The 18,903-nt window shown below is 35.0% G+C and overlaps 1 protein-coding gene across 1 annotated transcript in view; it reads right to left on the bottom strand.

The window, feature by feature from the left end:
- mub (poly(rC)-binding protein mub) overlaps nucleotides 1-18,903 on the bottom strand; it is a 300,043-nt gene that overhangs the window by 167,300 nt on the left and 113,840 nt on the right. The gene's annotated exons all lie outside the window — the stretch shown is intronic.

Below are 18,903 nucleotides of genomic sequence, written 5' to 3'. Positions count from 1 at the left end.
TGTCGTCATTTAAATGAATGTATTTCCACCATAGACTTTTTAAACTAATTTTTTTTTCAATGAAGAAAAGAGAATTGAAACTTTTTATGTTTGTTACCATTTTTATTTGTGACTAACGTTACTGCAGTTCATTTTCTTTCCTGCCAGTTTTCTTCGGTACTACTAGATACTTCTTCTTTAATCAGCTCTATAACCTTGTTATCAAATTTTGATTGCAGGCATGTTAGTCGTACACATTCTCGAACCATCAGTCCACCCTTACATAACTGTGTCGTGATTGTCATACCAAGTTTCGTCCGAATAGAAAATTTGCCGTTGTTTTTGTATATATTTACTTATTTTTCCTAAGTATTCGTTACGCAATTCCACTATTCTTCTGCTTTCCATAACTACTTAACGTTTATTCATTATTTTGAAACTGAATCCTCGTTTCTGTTTATTGCCGTTTCTTCGTTATGACTTTCAATGATTTCATTAGATGAACATATAAAGGTTTTTGTGATCCTGTATCACATCGCGTCTTGCGTTCAAAAGGTTTGTTTTTGACTTTTTTACGTACAGTCGAGAAAGGAAGTTCGGTCAAATCTGATGTTGCTTGTAATAGTTTGTTTCCCTGGAAACCATATTCAAATGCATTCGAATCTTATTTACTGGTATTCCTTTTTCGCATTGTTCACCATCGCTATTGGAATGACTACACTGGAAAAGGTCTGTGTTGTTGTCACACTCGATATTACTATTAGTACTTGTCCAAGGACGCCACATTTTAAGCAGATAACAGTAATTTTCAATAATTATAACTACACCAATATCGAATTTCAACACTCAAATCGCGATCAGTTCCTGAACTGAACATTGATAGCACGACAGCGAAAATCTTCCTCGATTTCTATTCGTCACCATAACATGACTTCCCATTTAATTTTATGACTCTTCAGCCAATCATAAAACTCGGTTAGTAAAAATTATTCAATACGAACCGTCAATTCTACAGTCCACTTGGACTAGTTCTCAGCCGGTTCTTTGCTATGTATTGGTTTTTTGGCCTTTGAGAGTGCCGCCAACTTTAAGTGTGCACAATATTGTTTACTTCGATTATACCCCGGATTTCGTAGTTCTTATCATTCAGAATGTCACGTATAACGCCAGGCAATGTTGAGTTTTTTTTCAACATCATTGAACTCATGTATTTTTCAATCGAACCTGTTCAAAATCAGGTTTAGATCAACAACACTCCTGAACATTTTTTAATGCATTAAAATTCTCGGGAATAATCTGGAAAGTTTGAAAACTTAGGTAACCTTAGGAACATAGGTTACCGTTTTTACATGAGGAAGATACTTTTTAAAATATGAAGACTGGAAACTGCGTCAAAAATTTCATTTGTAGCCAAATTTCAAAGACCCGAGAAATACTAACTGGATAAATACCTCAAATTTTGCGTTATAATTCGAAGAGAATGGAATATTAGGATATCGCGTCAACACATTATTGACTTTCCAACCCCTTGACAAAATTCAAGAGCCCACCCTGAGTCAGCCTCTAGGAATATAATACCTTCTCTGCCTTAATGTCGCTGAGCTAAAGCCAACTTGGCAAATTAATCCATTCTACATCCTCCAGACTTTCATCTGTCAACAAAATCCCGACGACTATAAGTATACAAAACTTTCCGAGTCAGCTGAAATGGAAGAATTAAGGAAGTCGACCCCAAGCAGGGAGTAAAACTGTTTATTTAATAGTCTCTTTAAGCAGGAATTAATCCCACTCAGGAAACAGCGTCGTTCACGAATCATCCAGTTAAAAACAATTTTTGTAGGTAGCAACGAGATTTGTTTTCAGATGTTCCGTCAACAATACCTGACTATGTAGAACATCAGTCTGAAATGGCTAACAATTGTATTGTTTGTATTGTCATACAATAATGCAAGTGATTTGTGGAAAACTATTAGTTACACCTCTCGAAGCGAAGCAGTGACTCGTCTTGATAATGCCGTCTGAGATGATGGCGAAACGTCGACTATACTATCGAATAGTACACAACGGATGAACACCCGGAAAAACAACACATCATATTCTACCATCCGTGAAAACCTACATTTTTGATTTATATATATATATATATATATATATATATATATATATATATATATATATATATATATATATATATATATATATATATATATATATATATATATATATATATAAATCAAAAATGAAACAATTAGTGGACACAACACTTCAAAAGTGGGGCAAACCGCGGACACGTGTTTCTGGCTATTGGCCTCATCAGCGCGGTGCAGCCAAGTGTAAAGGTGGGCAACACTTGTTTGCCGAAAGCAGGAAACAACACATATGCACGGAGTCAACAACATTCCAGAACATTTTTCAATGCATTAAAATTCTAGGGAATAATCTGGTAAGTTTGAAAACGTAGGTTACCTTAGGAACATAGTGTTGCCCACCTTTACACTTGGCTGCACTGCGCTGATGAGGCCAATAGCCAGAAACACGTGTCCGCGGTTTGCCCCACTTTTGAAGTGTTGTGTCCACTAATTGTTTCATTTTCGATTTTTATATCATACCCACTCGATAAAATCTCTCTTTGTATTTATATCCTGGACCCGGATGTCACGCAGGTAGCTATAGCTGCCTACGTGGTCATGTTATATGTAGCCTGGGAATTCTAGGTCTTCTAACTGGAACCACAAATGTGCGGTTGGCTCCTGTTGTTGACTCCGTGCATATGTGTTGTTTCCTGCTTTCGGCAAACAAGTGTTGCCCACCTTTACACTTGGCTGCACCGCGCTGATGAGGCCAATAGCCAGAAACACGTGTCCGCGGTTATATATATATATATATATATATATATATATATATATATATATATATATATATATATATATATATATATATATATATATATACATATATATCATATATTATTTTCCAGCAGCTATATATATATTTTACTATTAATGTATTTTACAAAAAGGATTTGAAACTATATGACTTCTATTTGATTATCTGCGAGCGCTTTCGACAGCTAGTCATGCTGTCATCTTCTAGGCACTCTTCTATCAGTTCAGATAGAAGAGTGAACTGGCGTCATTGTCGACGGCAACGATGGAGGCAAATAATGGCTGTGAATAGGAACCAGAAGAGACATTTTGATGACACATTGATAAAACTAACGGTTTGGTTCGGGATAAAACTCCAGTAATATTCTTTGCTTCTAGGTGATAATTGGATTCTGTAAACCAGATCTCTTTAATCTTTTTGGTTACCAAGTATGGTCTCTGCAACTTGGGACTCAAACCTTTCCGACGTTGAGATTGGTTGAGCTACAGTGCATCGCCTCCCTTGAACCTCACCGGCAGCGACTTATCTTCATCCTGTCGCTGGAAAGCTGTCATTTGGATCTGGCAAATTCATATGCAATTTCCAGTTTCTCCTTCAGGTCATTCACATATTCTGGGAACCAGTTTATCCTAGTCTCTTTGGTTTTCGGACACAAACATCGAGAGGTAGTTGTTTATGGTGCGTTCATGCATCTCAACCATTCCATCGGACTGTGGGTGAAGATCAGTTGTTCTTGTCTTCTTTAGTATCAGCAAAGTAACCATTTCCGTCCATAAATCCGATTCGAGGTTGCGGCCCTGATCCGAGTGTAGTTCTTGGGGTACTTAGTATCTGACAATTACGTTCTGCAACAGGGTTTCTGCCACCGATTAGCCTCTGGTTTGGACAAGGCTACTACTTCAGGTCATTTGGAGAAATAGTCCAACACAACCATGAGGTACTTGATAGTTCGTATTGGAACCTCTGGCGTCGAATGTATCTTTTGAAAACACTTTCCCAACAACCGAACAAAATTATGGTCTCTCAACGCGCGTTTTGCTAACCAAGTTAGGGTCCTCAGGAGATCTTTATGACTGAATTTTACTACTACTATATTAGTGATTATATATATTAGTGGCCTAACTACTACCTGTTAGTAGTACCTAACTTCTACTGGTTAGTATTACTCAACTACTACCAGTTATTGTTTCTATGCTAAACCACCTGTTTTCAATACCTAATTTGTTATGTATTTACTCTATGTTACGGTCCGTCCGCGAAACGTCGGCCAGGCTGGCGCGCTCTTGTCCACGTCACAATTGGTTTATGACTCCCAGTGGCGGCTAACGTTATTTTCTTCAGGGTAACAAGTCTTGTACGGTTTTGGAAAATTAATTATGGGAATGAGCTCTAGGACAACTTGAAACACTTTTAAGTGACTTCACGTCCTCACCCTCGTCAACCTCAGGCAGATACGCCTAAGACAATATAATTGGATGCATGCAGTCTGGTTGCAATTCACAAACCTGAGTGTTTTCTGGATAATGCGGACATTAACTTTGATTTTATTGCTTCGAAATAATATTTCATCTCCGCCTAGTCCGATTATACGGAGCATAGTTTTTGATTATGATCGGATTAGAAGGCCAAAATGGCATCAGCAGCCAAACTGTCAAAGATAATTTTCCCAAAGAGGCCAATTATGTTGGAGATATCACCGTTTTCAAATTATTCAATGGCACACTGAGTGCTTAGTAAAATCCATAAAACGGAGAATGGTAATGCAAGTGACGAATGCTTCTGTTATGCAGAGGGAATTTATGGAGAAGAGTGTATTTCAGGGTGAAAAATATCTTTTGAAACGAATTGTTGAATAAATTTCAATAATTAGCAGAAATACATTACCAGATCAAATGCTCTACTCTTCTCCGAAACTAAAAGGATAGGTCTCTTGGGAGCATGATGGCAAGCTTCAATATAACTGAGAAACTAGATCAAATAAGATCCTTTGATGATGAAGTTAACATATGTTTGAAAAACTGAAAAAATTTATCGACATTGGTTGGTTACCGACCTAGCATCAGTGACGGCTCGTGCATTGGAGAACAGGGGAGGCTAAAGTCATAAAGACTATATACACACAGAAAAACCCGCTGGAGGCGTGAACATTTTTATGTTGTTGCACGCTTTGCTTAATACTAAAGTTAGGGCATGGGCATGACAATGCGTAAAAAGTGCATGAGAAGCTATGGACTTTGGACTTTATTTTGGTTTGTAAAACATTTAAATGGCCGGCCATGACCGCAGCCCCATCATAGGTTTGGGCAATTAATTTTTGCCTGAAATTATAGGTGTCACACGTATGAATTTGAAAATTAAACAAATCGTCAGCTGTGCGCCCAGATGAAACATCATGAAAACCCATAAAACGTTCTACCATATTACCATCTTTGACATATCTAAAAACGATTGAAAGTTGTGATGTACAGGTAATATCGCTAGTTTCATCAATTTCCCATGCAAAAAAAGAAACACTTTCAATCTCCTTGCTTATATTTTCCTTAATTATATATGTCACACTTTCTATAAACTCATTTTGGATGGATTTTGAGGTGCCCGAAAAAACGCTACCGTTTAAAAAAGTACCAAATTGTGAATCATATTTGCCCCATAACATTAAAAGTTCCTTGTAATTGCCGCGATTATTCGAATCTTCGGTTTCATCGTGTCCGCGAAAAGCTAATTCTTAGAAACCCAAATAAATTGTAATATCGATAAGTCTTTTTGAATTTGACCGATTTTCCCTAACCTGATTATTTAAAGGAATTATGGCCTCTTTTTGAGCTGTATCTAAAGCTGTTGCTATATTTTGTTTGCTAAACAATTGTAATTTACGAGACGAAATAATATGTTCCTTAGATTTGAAATGTATCTCTGTAGAACGAGGTAAATTTTTTAAATCGGAGTACCTTTCCTATTTCAGACTACGTTTGGTATTCGGTTTGTACGGAAAATAAAACAGGACCAAAAAAAACAATTTCTCGTTTGATGGAGCCGGTTAACCAATCGCATTTATCGTACCAACTGATATCAAATCCTCGATTTTGTCGATTACCTGACGCATTGATTGAAATCAGATTTGGTTGAGGCCTTCCCAGAGTTTTAATAATGTAAAATTCATTATCATAAGATAAAGACTTGAAATTATTTGTCAGCAACCAATCGACTATATCGTCAGATTTTTTAATTTCGTCCAACTTATCCATAATAAATGAAAAAAAAAAAACTCACCGAAAAGTGAAAACCTGAAAACCTGAAATTGGAAAGAAATACTTTGTGAACACATTAAAAATAATACCAAAAAGCACTGCTATAATACAATACTGCCTGTTTTATACACAAATAACAAATATTATCAAGAAACACTAAAACGATTTACCGAAATATTTTTCAGTCCCGGTCCGTCACGGCATCCCGTCCGAATAATTAAATAAAAAACAAACGCAGTCGTACACTAACGGAGACCAACTGGAGGCTAGCCTCCTCTAACGCTATAATTTCTGCAACTGAAATTACAAATCGGGACGTATTTCGCTGTTTGGATCGGTCTCGTTGAGCTTTTGTTTTTTAAAGCAGTCGGAGGCTTGACTCCCTTGCAACGTATGTCATTCATTATTTCGGGTTGATTGTTTATTCGTTATTCGTTCATGGGCGGTGCGTTTGAGTTTTGTTGATGCAGGATACAGTGTGGTACGTACTACGTAGTGAGTGATAGAGCTTTTTCGGGCATATTATGTATTTATATTAAAAATTGGTAAAGTAATGATACTCAAGCATTTTTGGAAAAAAATAATCATAATTATTTGTCAATATCTTTCAATTTATTGCGATAAATAGCCTCAAATTTTATGGGGAGGCTAAGCCTCTCTTGCCTCCTCTGACGAGCCGCCGCTGTCTAACATAAGTAAATAAATCAAAACTCACGGTTTTCTATCAGCATATCAGTTTCCTTGTTGGATATTATTCAAATTTCTCAGCTGGGATAAAAATCGAATATTAAATCTATCAATTTCATCGATGCAACAGAAAGTTCAGGAAAAAATCGAGGGACTGGTAGTTTAAAGTTCATATTTCAGAAATACAAGCAAGTTCAATGGTCGGTAGCCGGGCGGTTCGACGTGGGTGCTTTGTTCACTCTCTCAATCGACCCATGTGTGAGTCGGTTGTTCAACCCATAGGCTGAACGATCGTTTTTCACTTGCTATCGTCCAACCCACTTTAGGAAGCACACGCTGAAAGGTAAGACCTCGTTTGTCCTTAGCTCGCACAAGTTTTCGACTTCTGAGGGTTGTCGTTCGTAGGGGTGCGATAGCTGGTCAACGGAAAAAACGGAAAATAAATGGATCTATTGGGTGAGAACTCATGAGCAGTGGACTGTATAGCAATGAAAAACATATACTCATGTATATCGCCAATGACAAAAATCTCCACTCACCTTAGTAGTTGACTTCCATACTTGCTGTCGGAATTCTGCTGCTTGGACGACTGTCCTTTTTCAGGAGCTCACGTATAGGATCTACAGCAGTATATGACCGCACTGGGCGACATTTGAAAGACATTCTTAGGGAAAGAGAATATGAGAATCCAATGTATTGCTTTTCTGACGAAAGCACTTTTCCTTTGGTTTCAGATTCAAATCTAACGTGAATCGCCACTTTCGCACAGGAACCGTTCTTAGAGCACCTCGGGGTTTTTTTGTAGTTCTTATGTTTTGTCCATTAAAAATTAAAGAAGTGAAACAGTTTGAAAATGAAAGGAAGAGGTGTGGAACTTCTGAACACTCCAGCAAATTGTTGGATGAAGACTCAAGAGAACCTGACAACATGTGAGCGGAAATAAGCTGTTAACATGACAGGATGTGCATTGAACTCAAGAGAAAAACCAGGTAGATCCAAAGACAGTGCAGACATTGTACTGAGACTGAAACTCTTCCTCACGTCTACTTTCCGTCAAGTAGAAAAATATGTCCGAAATCGTATTCTGCATCCGCCAGTGGTAATTCACTGAGTACAAATAACTTCAATTTAATTTCCGATTCTTCCGAGAATCTGAACGGGCTGAAATGGAAATTCGAATCACAACATTGCTGCGAAATATTCGAAAATATTCAACGCCAGCATCAAACCCGGAATCTGATTTCGAATTCAATTAAATTTTTAATCAGGCTAAGCAAAATCGATAGACGAACTTTTGTTTCGCATCAAGGCAACAAATTGCGAATAATTTTTAATGGAACTTGAATTACGTTCTTTAAAAATTCTGATGTCGAAAACATTCTGCTTTCTTTAAGAAAATTGTGATTGCGATTTCAGACAGAACTCCTTAGAAAAGAAATATTGGACTTGATCATAAAAGTAACAAAGTTTGAAGATAAAATATCGTTCAAATATTTGTTGTGATAGGTTACCTTCATATTGCCAAAGAAATGCATTGATATACTCATTACTGGAGTTCTAACCCAACACCTAACCGTTATTTCTGAGGCCACGACATGTGTTTCAGTCATCAAGGGATCTTCAAGAGGAACATTGAACTGAATCTTCATACAATATTGTCCTCACTCATACCATAGATACCTCTGGTAGGTACCTTAATTGCCTTTAAATTTTTTTCACAATGCTTCGTCAGGTAAATCTGACTAAACATAGTATTTCAACAACCTATATAGTGAACTATCAGGTATTGGTCCACCATCGTTATCCATAATATCATTATGTTGACTTATGTCTAAGCTCTCATAGGCATCTAGATGCCTGTTGTTGTTATCTTGTTGAACTAATGAACTGAAGTCTATGCAATGGTTTTGTTGCAAAATATGATTGCCGAGTGCTGATTTTTCTGGTCTTCCATATTTTAGGTGTGTTCCTCATATCTTATTTTAATAGTCCGTCTGTTCATAATATTTCGCATCGCAGGTCCTCACGTTCAATTTCGTAAATTATAGACTTTTATGAATTTCCGACTTAGTCGTTTGTATTTCCTAAAAAGTTCTGTAATATATTACTTGTTTCAAATACTCACCACCTTCATACCTGGTTCCTTGAAAATCTTTCCAAAGTTTTTCGTGTATAGGTGGTCTCTCAATAGAAAAATTAAACTCTGCTCTACTTTGCCAAACTTTCGCTTCTAATAGAAAGCTGCTACAAACTCTATAATTTATTGAGTTGTGGTTTTTTCGCCATTGAATAACATTACAAATGAGTGAAAAACAATGGATTGAACATATAAATTGATGGAGAAAGTTGAACATGTATATGATTTTTTTGGTTTAACAAATGTCATACCTTCATTTTTCAATGGTTATGATGATTTGATAATCTTTGACTCTAAAGAGAGAGTTATTGATTGATACGATTTTCATTATTAGTATGTTTTTGGTGTAGTTCCAGTAAGTTACTGTATATACTGCTGAGATTGTCAATGTCAGTTTTCTTATTCATAGAATCAGAAGACTTATTGATTTCAACAATTTCAAGAAGAAGGCATTTGGAAATATATTTTCTGTATGTAAATCTTTGATATTAGAGTAATTTGGTTTATGTTCTGTTTCTATAGAATGTTGTGCTAATGCACATAATTTTTTGTTGAGCTTTATATCACTTTTACTCGAAGTTATTCTATCATTGAGAATACTAGATGTACCAATATAGGTGAGACTAAATTATATTTCATGGGATACCCACGGATTTTTGCGATTTCTTATAGGATAATACTACATGATAGTAGGAATTCAGGACACTTTTAATTTTTTGTCGGATTTAATTAGTTTTCGAGATATAGCCTGTCAAAGTTTGTATGACGTCATATTTTACCTTTTTTTAGAGCAATAAACGATTACAATTCACATTTTTTTTATTTACCACACCTTTTTTCATATCATTCATTTTGAATTACTCATTGCCTAGTTTCCTGAAATCAGAATAAAATTCCATAATTTGTCAGGTGCACACATCGACATAACCTTATAGGTTATGTCGGTGGGTGCACAAATCACTTTTTTCATAAATTGCATTAAGTTTCACTATTCGAAATACGTTCCTTTTAGAATTTAGTGGTCAGTTTAGATGTTGAGGATACATAGTTTTTCAAAATTCTAAAGTAAGCTTAGACTGAGTTAGGTTAGGTTAAGTTAGCATGTGACAGATTATGAAATTTCAATCTAATTTCAAGAAACTTGGCAAAAAGTAAATGAAAAGGGATAGAAGAAAGTGCGATGATATGGAAAAAGATGTGTTGAATAAAAAATATGTTAATTGTAATTTAAAAATAAAAAAAGGTAAAATATGACATCATACAAACTTTGACAGGCTATATCTCGAAAACTAATTGAGTCCGATAAAAAATAAAAGGTCGTCTGAATTCCTACCATCACGTAGTATCATCACAGAAAAAATTACGAAAATCCTTGAGTATCTCATACAGTAAAATTTTCCCCAATATAATCTAAGTAACAATTGTTACAAGGAATATCATAAATCACATTTGACTTTTTTGTAGTATTTTATCTTCCAATTTAGTATTCAAATTGTTTAAAAATTTGATATTTTTTTGGCATATTTTGATATTTTGTTCATTATGAAAGTTTTATGATATTTGGAGATAAATTTCCAAACTTTATATCTTCTGTTAATTATATGCGAGCGCTTTCGACAGTTGGTAGTCCTACTGTCATCTTCTAGGCACACTAGGCAGTTTGAGGAGTGCCTAGAAGATGACAGTACTACCAACTGTCAAAAGCGCTCGCAGATAATTAAGCTTCAAATCCTTTTTGTGAAATTTAATATTGAAAATGAAGGAAAATCAGTTGCATCATTCGAAAAACAATATATATATATATATATATATATATATATATATATATATATATATATATATATATATATATATATATATATATATATATATATATATATATATATAAGAAAAATTGATAGGAGAACTATCATTACATACATTTTCATTGATTACATCGGAATTTGTATTACTGTCAGTATTGAAAATTATTTTATTGAAATCAATATACTTCTCTCTAAGAATTCTGAGATTTTTTGCTTGAGGAAAGGATGTATTAATTTTTCCATTTTTATTAGAGCATTTGATTGATTTCAACTGATTTTTCATGTCCTTGTTGGAATACCCGTTACATTTCAAAAGTACTTCGACTTCACGTGTTAGTAATCACACATTAAAAGGTAAGACCTCGTTAGTCTTTAGATTGCACACGTTTGCATTTTTGAGAGTTGTCGTTTGTAGGGGGCGACACCTTTTTAACGGAAAAACAGGTTTTAACAGATATTTTTTCAGGATATTTCAGAAATCCTGAAATATAATGCGTCGAGGTGAATGAGATTTCACTAGATTTTCATTAAATGTTATATTTCATCGTTTATTGAGAACGTTTGCAATGAATAATCCTCAGAACGATGTTCAAACAAAAACAAAATGAAGTTAATCCAGTTTTTTTGAGGGGATGGTGTCTACCAACAAGCATTTTCATTGCAGATCAATTTACTTTCAGACCGTCTATGAATATCCGATATAGAAAAACACAATTCGATCTCCAGTTGTTATTTGCGAACCGAACTTTCAGTCTAGATTCGAAGTAATCGTGATCTTTTTCTTGTTTTCCTCCAATTAAAAATCCAATTATAGAATCAATTCATCCATGAGGCCCTTATCGCAGAAATCGATAAAAATGCATTTTTTTGCCTCGTTTCCTATATTTCCTCTCTATTGACGAATGATTTGATGTGAATCTTCATCAAATGAAATCTATTGAATTACTCCTGGAAAGTTTCTCAAAACGCCGAGAGTAATCCAAATAGATTCCGATGCACATAAAGTTTTTCATTGGAAACTTCTGATTGAAACTCAGGTTAGAATGTCAACAAAGATATGTGATAGATTTGATGGAATAGTATTACCTCTGCGGTTAACTGGAATACCTAAAGACAAGAAAGGATGGCTAGTATGTAGGACTCGGATCAATCAATATTCTGAAACCTCAATATTCGAAATAAATTGTGCGCGGCCTGTCTAACAGAATAATTAACATGTTCCTCGAAAATTGCCCGAAGAAAGATAGCGAACAGGAGGAAATTCAAACGATCGTGTCTGCCTGAAGGTGGAAAACCATATCGCCATATTGTTCTCCTAAAACTCAAACTGAATTCATTCGAATATGAAAACACGAAGAAAATATAAGAAACTACTCTTTTTGGCCTCCTACCCACTTTTGAGTACTGAAAAAATGCTTATTTGAATTGAAATTCAAAACACCCTTCTCTTCTAATGCCCGTGCACAAGAAAATCTGTCAAATTCCTGGCAGAAAATAATTGCAGGAATTACCTCTGTGGGAGAATGTCTACCGGAGGTATTCGTCGAGGTATCAGCCAGAGAAGTAGTTGTTTTCATAGCAGGCAGACAGTAACAACTCATTACCAAAAATTACATGGAATGTTTCTCAATCTCCAAGAACTGTTGTTACGAGAACTGTTACGAGACATACTATTCAAATTGAATGTCTGCAGCCGTTTGTGGTAATCGGAATGTTGTTGATAGGATCAATGAAATTTTCATCACTTGGTAGACCCCATATAGTACGCTATACTTTTATTTCGGCTACGTTGATGATTTTAAAATTACCAAAATTGTTATTGTGGAATTTTTTTTTCGCCCCGTATTTTCTAAACAAAGCGCCCTATCAAAAATTATCACAGTACAAAATATCTTTATTGTATTGATGTTCACTCGAATACAAGATAGTAAGTTAACCCATTGGGTTATTAGCAAAAAAAAACATTGAAATTCCATTATCCATAATAAATGAAAGAAAAACTTACCGAAAAGTGAAAACCTGAAAACACCTTAAAATTGAAAGAAAACACTTCAAAAACACATTGAAAACATTACCAAAAAGCACTGCTATTATACAATACTGCCTGTTTTATACACAAACAACAAATATTACCAAGAAACACTGAAATGATTTATCGAAATATTTTTCAGTCCCGGTCCGTCACTGCATCCCGTCCGAATAATTAAATAAAAATAAACGCAGTCGTACACTAACGGAGACCAACTGGAGGCTAGCCTCCTCTAACGCTATAATTTCTGCTACCAAAATTACAAAACGGGACGTATGTCGCTAGTTGGATCGGTCTCATGGAGCCTGTGTATCTCAAAGCGGTCGGTGGCTTGGCTCCCTTACAACGTATGGCATTTATAATCTCGGGTTGATGGTTTATTCGTTCATGGGCGGTGCATTTGAGTTTTGTTGATGCAGGATACAGTGTGGTACGTTATACGTAATGAGTGATAGTGTTTTTTCGGGCATATTATGTATTTATATTGAAAATTAATGGTAAAGTAATGATAACCAAGCATTTTTAGAGAAAAATAATCATAATTATTTGTCAATAACTTTCAATTCATTGCGATGAATAGCCTCAAATTTTATGGGGAGGCTAGGCCTCTCTTGCCTCCTCTGACGAGCCGCCGCTTGTCTGCACAATACTGGTGGTAGTTCATTTACGCACTTCTTAAGTACGATGACGGGCACTTCATCAGGAACAGAGCTGTTTCAATATTCGCCTGACTAGACTTTGTCGAAAAGTGATTTTCGGCATTGTGGATTCTAGTGTGAAAATAGTGGGTGATGCCTTTCCCAGAAGGCTAGTTGACTTGATTTTTCTGTGGCTGGTGTTGCAATTGAATCATCCTCATGGAATTGTGAATTTTGTAAAGTTTTGACCAACAGATTCAGCTACCAACCAGAATTATCAAGACCCGTTGAGATTGGCAACTGAAACTATTCTGATGTTATTAACCATAAGAATATGAATCACTGAAAGAAATGCAAGAATCTTTGTTAACTTTGGTATCGGGAATTATCCATTTTTGTTTTCTTCCCAATTAAATGAATTTGATCTCCAGGGGAACTTAATATTTATTTGAAAATCGTAAAAAAGGTATACCTACTTCCGCCCCATATCAAAGGACAATTAACTACAAAGTTCAGCTATTAGTTGCATAATCATATTCAAGATGAATGAAATTTACCGAACAGTCACGTTTGCAAATTACCTTTCTTGCTATTCAATTGATCTTGTTCCAGACGGAACTAACACAAACTCGCAGTCAATAAGGCAATGCGGAATAGTTCGAATGTTAGGAATTGCTATATACCAAACGTACGATTATGCACATTGCAAACTGTAATACGATATTATTGCCAACAGAAATAATTTATGTATTGACGATATTCTGCTGGATTTCATAAACGTATATTAATTTGGAATGAACTGGGGATGAGAACTATTACCTTAACAAAAAAAACATTTCGTTGTCATTGATATCAGAAATCATGAAAAAGAAACACATTTTTGAATAGGTACAAATATGGAATGCTTCCACATCTAAAGCAAGCATCGAAATGATTTTTGAAGGTAACGACTAACATGACACTCAAGCTCCAACTAATATCGTCAGGAAATATTGCGATGCTATCGTTTGACAGATTGATTTGTTAGCGGTTCTTCAAATTCCCGAAAAACCGTTTCTGGTAGCTTTCTATGGTTACTGGAAAATCCTTTTCTCAATCATTGTTACATTCTCATACGAATGACTTTTTCATGTAGCGGAAGAGAATTGAATCAAGAGGGTTCAGATCCTGAGACTACGGTGGACAAGCGTGGCCACCTCTTCCTATCTAATCTTCTTCGACAGATATTTGTTGAAAATTGCCGTACCTGGAGGAAAAGAGGGTGGTGAATTCATATATTTCTGCGCAAGTTTGAAAGTACTTCCAACAGAACTACTGCAAATGAAAGCTTACAGTTCTGATACTTGAAAACATTGGAAACTTAGTCGGAAACGATGAAAGATCGAACCACTCTCTATGAGAATTGATCTTCTCTAAACCCTCCTTCAGTTCTGACCATGACTACATGATTACTGTAGAAATGTCTTCGAAGTCGATTGAAAAATTAATATTTTTTCATCAGTATTGGAGTAACCTAATTGATTGATATTTAAAAATGTGTTCTATTCAAAATGAAAGGGTTATATTTTAAGGAGTGACTACCAGAAACAACTTTACAAAAAAAGCGATTCATTTTTAACAGGAGTGCCCAGTTACAGAAAATATTGAACATAATGGAATATAGAAATGTATAAAAGTACATTCGTATACGTAGAATTTCAAAGGACTGAAAAACACAAAAAGTTACAGATCATGCAATGTAGCAGTACTGTCACAAATGTTATTTATAGTATTATTAAAAGTGATTGTGGATACAAGATACCATGGCGTTCAGAGAGTCGAAATGAATATCGCAGTGTTCACAGATTTTATTGAAGCTACTGCACATAATATTCAATGGTGATCGTAGCATAACATTTGTGCGTGATGCTTCGCAACATAATTTCAAATTGTGTCGACCTTCACTTCTTGGTGCTAAGAAATTGATCTCGGGTAAAAGAACTGTTGTTTAGTAATATTGTTGTTTAGTAATTTATGCAGGAATTATTTATCAACGATAACTCTGCTATTTTCCAAAGTCGATGAATTGTTTTCTGTTGACTAGATATGATTCAATTAGAGTAAGCAGTTGGTTAGGGGGTCCCAATGTTGTTAATTGTTATTTGATCGAAGGCTTTTTGAAAGTCTAAATAAACAACATCAACTCGTTTTTGCTTGTCCAGGTACGTAGAGATATTGATTTAAACAGGCAAGATTTGTCATACATGATCTTTGTTGTACGAAACCATGTTGAGTATAAGAAATAACTTTTTGAATATGGGAGTACATAACATTTTGCAAACATATCTCGAAGAGTTTAGAAAAGTCACATATAATTGAAATTACCCTGTAGGTAGGGCCGTTTTCCACTGCTCAGGGTAGGCACAAGTTGATAAAATTAAGTTGAATATGCCTATTAGAGGTATAGAGAGAACTTCGATACAGTCCTTCATCACAAGACTAGGAACATTGTCAACAGTTTATTTCTTAATTTTCTTGAATCAGTTTTGAACATCGATTTTAGAGAAGGCAGGGATGTTTGATGTATCTAAATTATAATCATGAGAATTTTCACGAAGCATATTCTCGTCCGAAACCAAGTAAACACTTCTGAAGTATTTGGCGGATCCATTTACAATATCCTCAGGCTTATCAAATACCTCATCATCAAGTTTCATTATACTCGGTATTCGCAAATGACTTTTTTTACTGTGTATGAAAGACCAGAAAGTCGAGCTGTCAGGCAAAATATTATTTTCAGCTGAGTTTGTAAATTGACTATATGCTGATTTTATTTCAGTTTTGACCGTTTTTCTCCGATAATTGATTGTGATAGAATGCTATTTTATATTTCTTATAGTTTTTATATGCTTATTCCTTTTTCTTTATATGGCTGATAATATCGACGTCGAACCATGGGGAAATTACCGTGTTTTCAATATTCTCAGTGGAACTGTTTGAAAGAAGATGCTGTGTAATTTTGGATATAATAAATCACATGCCGAGTCGATGTCAGTACATTAAGAAACGTCACACCATACGGTTGTTCTGTTCAGTTCATACAAAGCTGGAAAGTTTGCTTTGCGAAAATTAAATTGCCTAATAGCGTCTGTTGTATTGATAGCAAAGTCATTGATATGAAGAGTACTACAGTTCAATTAAATAGAAAGTGCAGGATGATGAACGTCTGTGTTAACAAAAGGTTGATCACATTTCGAGACGATACAATCGTCACAGTTGGTTATAACTAGGTCCAGTTTGCTGGAAGTTATATCAGGTGTTCCTCAAGGAAGTATTTTAGGACCCCTACTGTTCACTGTTTGTACCTCAACTTTCGTTGACGTACTCAAATTTTGTAAATATCATCTCTATGCGGACGATACGCGGATCTACTTCTCTTTTAGATACTCGTATTTGGTAGCTGCCACGATTTGATTTCCTTGCACAAGGTATCTGTTGATCATGGACTGAAAATCAATCCTAACAAGTCGATGGCTCTACTTTTTGGAAATGATAATGCTTCAGATTTTTTGTCTGATAACGTTATATTCAAAATTGGAGACAAAAAAATACCTATTGAAACTTCTTGTAAAAATTTGGGATTCACAGTTGATACCTACAACACTTCGCTTCAAAGAACACGTTACTAATAAATTGAAAATCGCATACGCTTCTCTAAAGCTAATTTTTCCTCAAAGACACTTTTTATCAAAAGACCTCAAAAAAATGTTATGTGACACCTTGGTTCTTTCTCATTTTAATTATTGCGATGTTGTTTACTTAGCCGCCTCAATCAAGTCGAAATTCGTCGTATACAGAAAGTACAGAACTCATGTGTTCGTCTAATTTGTGGTATTACAAGAGTCAGTCGTATATCAATTACTGATGAACTAAAAGAGCTTAAATGGCTAAATATGCACAACAGGCGACGTCATCATATAGCTTGCCAGTTTCATAATACATTTAAATCAAAGACTCCACCTTATCTACATGAAAAACTCTCTAATTGAACGGATATCCATAATTTGAATATTCGTAAACAAACCATTCTTACTATACCATCACACTATAAAGAAATATACAAACGGTCCTTTTCCTACAATATGGCAGTCTGCATAAATAATTTGCATGAACTGGATGGATCAAACCTACAACTATCGCCGTTGGTATTCAACGGCGAACTGTTCTATTTGTTTTCTATGCATCATTAGAGAATATGAAATCCAAAATAAAGGTTTCTGTTGAACAATATTTCCTCAATGGATATATGAAAACTTTCCTAAGTCAAGAGTCCATTATCAAATGGAGATACAAATATTTCATATTCGTTTGCGATTCTGGATGAGTTGAAAGTGAATGTCAATCATTGAAAAATGTCCAATATGGTCCGTGAATTAATTTAAAAAAAAGTCCCTAATCCAATAACACAAAATCCAATTCACTGCATATTGGAGTGAATGATTCAATTCTTCGATGGATTCAAAATCAAATTAGGGACCGAATCGAGTTACATTATACATTTTCCATATTGTATTTACTGTAACTCACCGAATAGAACAATTTTCGAATGCGAAATAATGTGGAGCGGTGAATTGTTGGAATCCATCATTGAAACACAAAAAGTCCATTTGGAAGGGAAAATATAATCACTGTTTCCAAACATATCAGATGTCAATCGACAAATGATGTATGACAATGAATAGCATGCAGTTTCACAAAGACTTTTAACGAGTGTTATGAATACGTTTCAGAATCTCTTTGGAGAATTAGGTTTCTCATTGTTTTTTGGATTCATAAACTTCCACAATTTGGAAAATAAACAAAGCCTAATCGATAGTGAATCTGCAGTGTGAAGGGCACACTGAAAAGTTTATTTTAAAAATTCACTGCGTATTCAATAATTTTGCGTATAAATAAAATATATTTATGAAAATTTTAATGTCGATAGTTGCTTTGTCAAAACTGCCAATGTTTTGGATTTTTTTTTACCTAAAACCAGAAGATTTATGAGAAAGGAATCTTTTGTCTTTCTATTTCCCATCTTTATATGAATGAAATGAAGAAATCTTCCTAAGATAGAAGAAAGCAATTGATTTCAAAATGAACTCTTCACAAAGATGTGCAGATCATTCCAGAGATGAACTGGAAGGAAAAACCCTCCCGAAACAAATACTTTCAGATGAAAATTGGATTACGCGAAGAGAGAATCAATTAAAAAAACAATTGGATCGAAAACTAGTATCTTCGTGTTGATAATATTACTATTCAAAAACTATCAGACATATTAGAAACATATTGAAAAAAAACAACCAAATTTCCAACACATTTATATCATGGAGATGCGTTGATAAGTTTGCACACTGTATAGTTTCCACCTTATATTCTTGATTTTCCTCGGAATCAATCTCGAGCCTCCTCCATTTCCATTTTTTCATTTCCTACATTTCTACTCCTTCTCACGATAGACTCAATCGTC

Source organism: Leptinotarsa decemlineata, unplaced genomic scaffold (assembly GCF_025532065.1).
Source record: "Leptinotarsa decemlineata unplaced genomic scaffold, Ldec_3_MD MMD2_tig00026361_RagTag_RagTag, whole genome shotgun sequence".
Taxonomy (NCBI): domain Eukaryota; kingdom Metazoa; phylum Arthropoda; class Insecta; order Coleoptera; family Chrysomelidae; genus Leptinotarsa; species Leptinotarsa decemlineata.
This window is presented reverse-complemented; position numbering and strand designations above follow the sequence as displayed.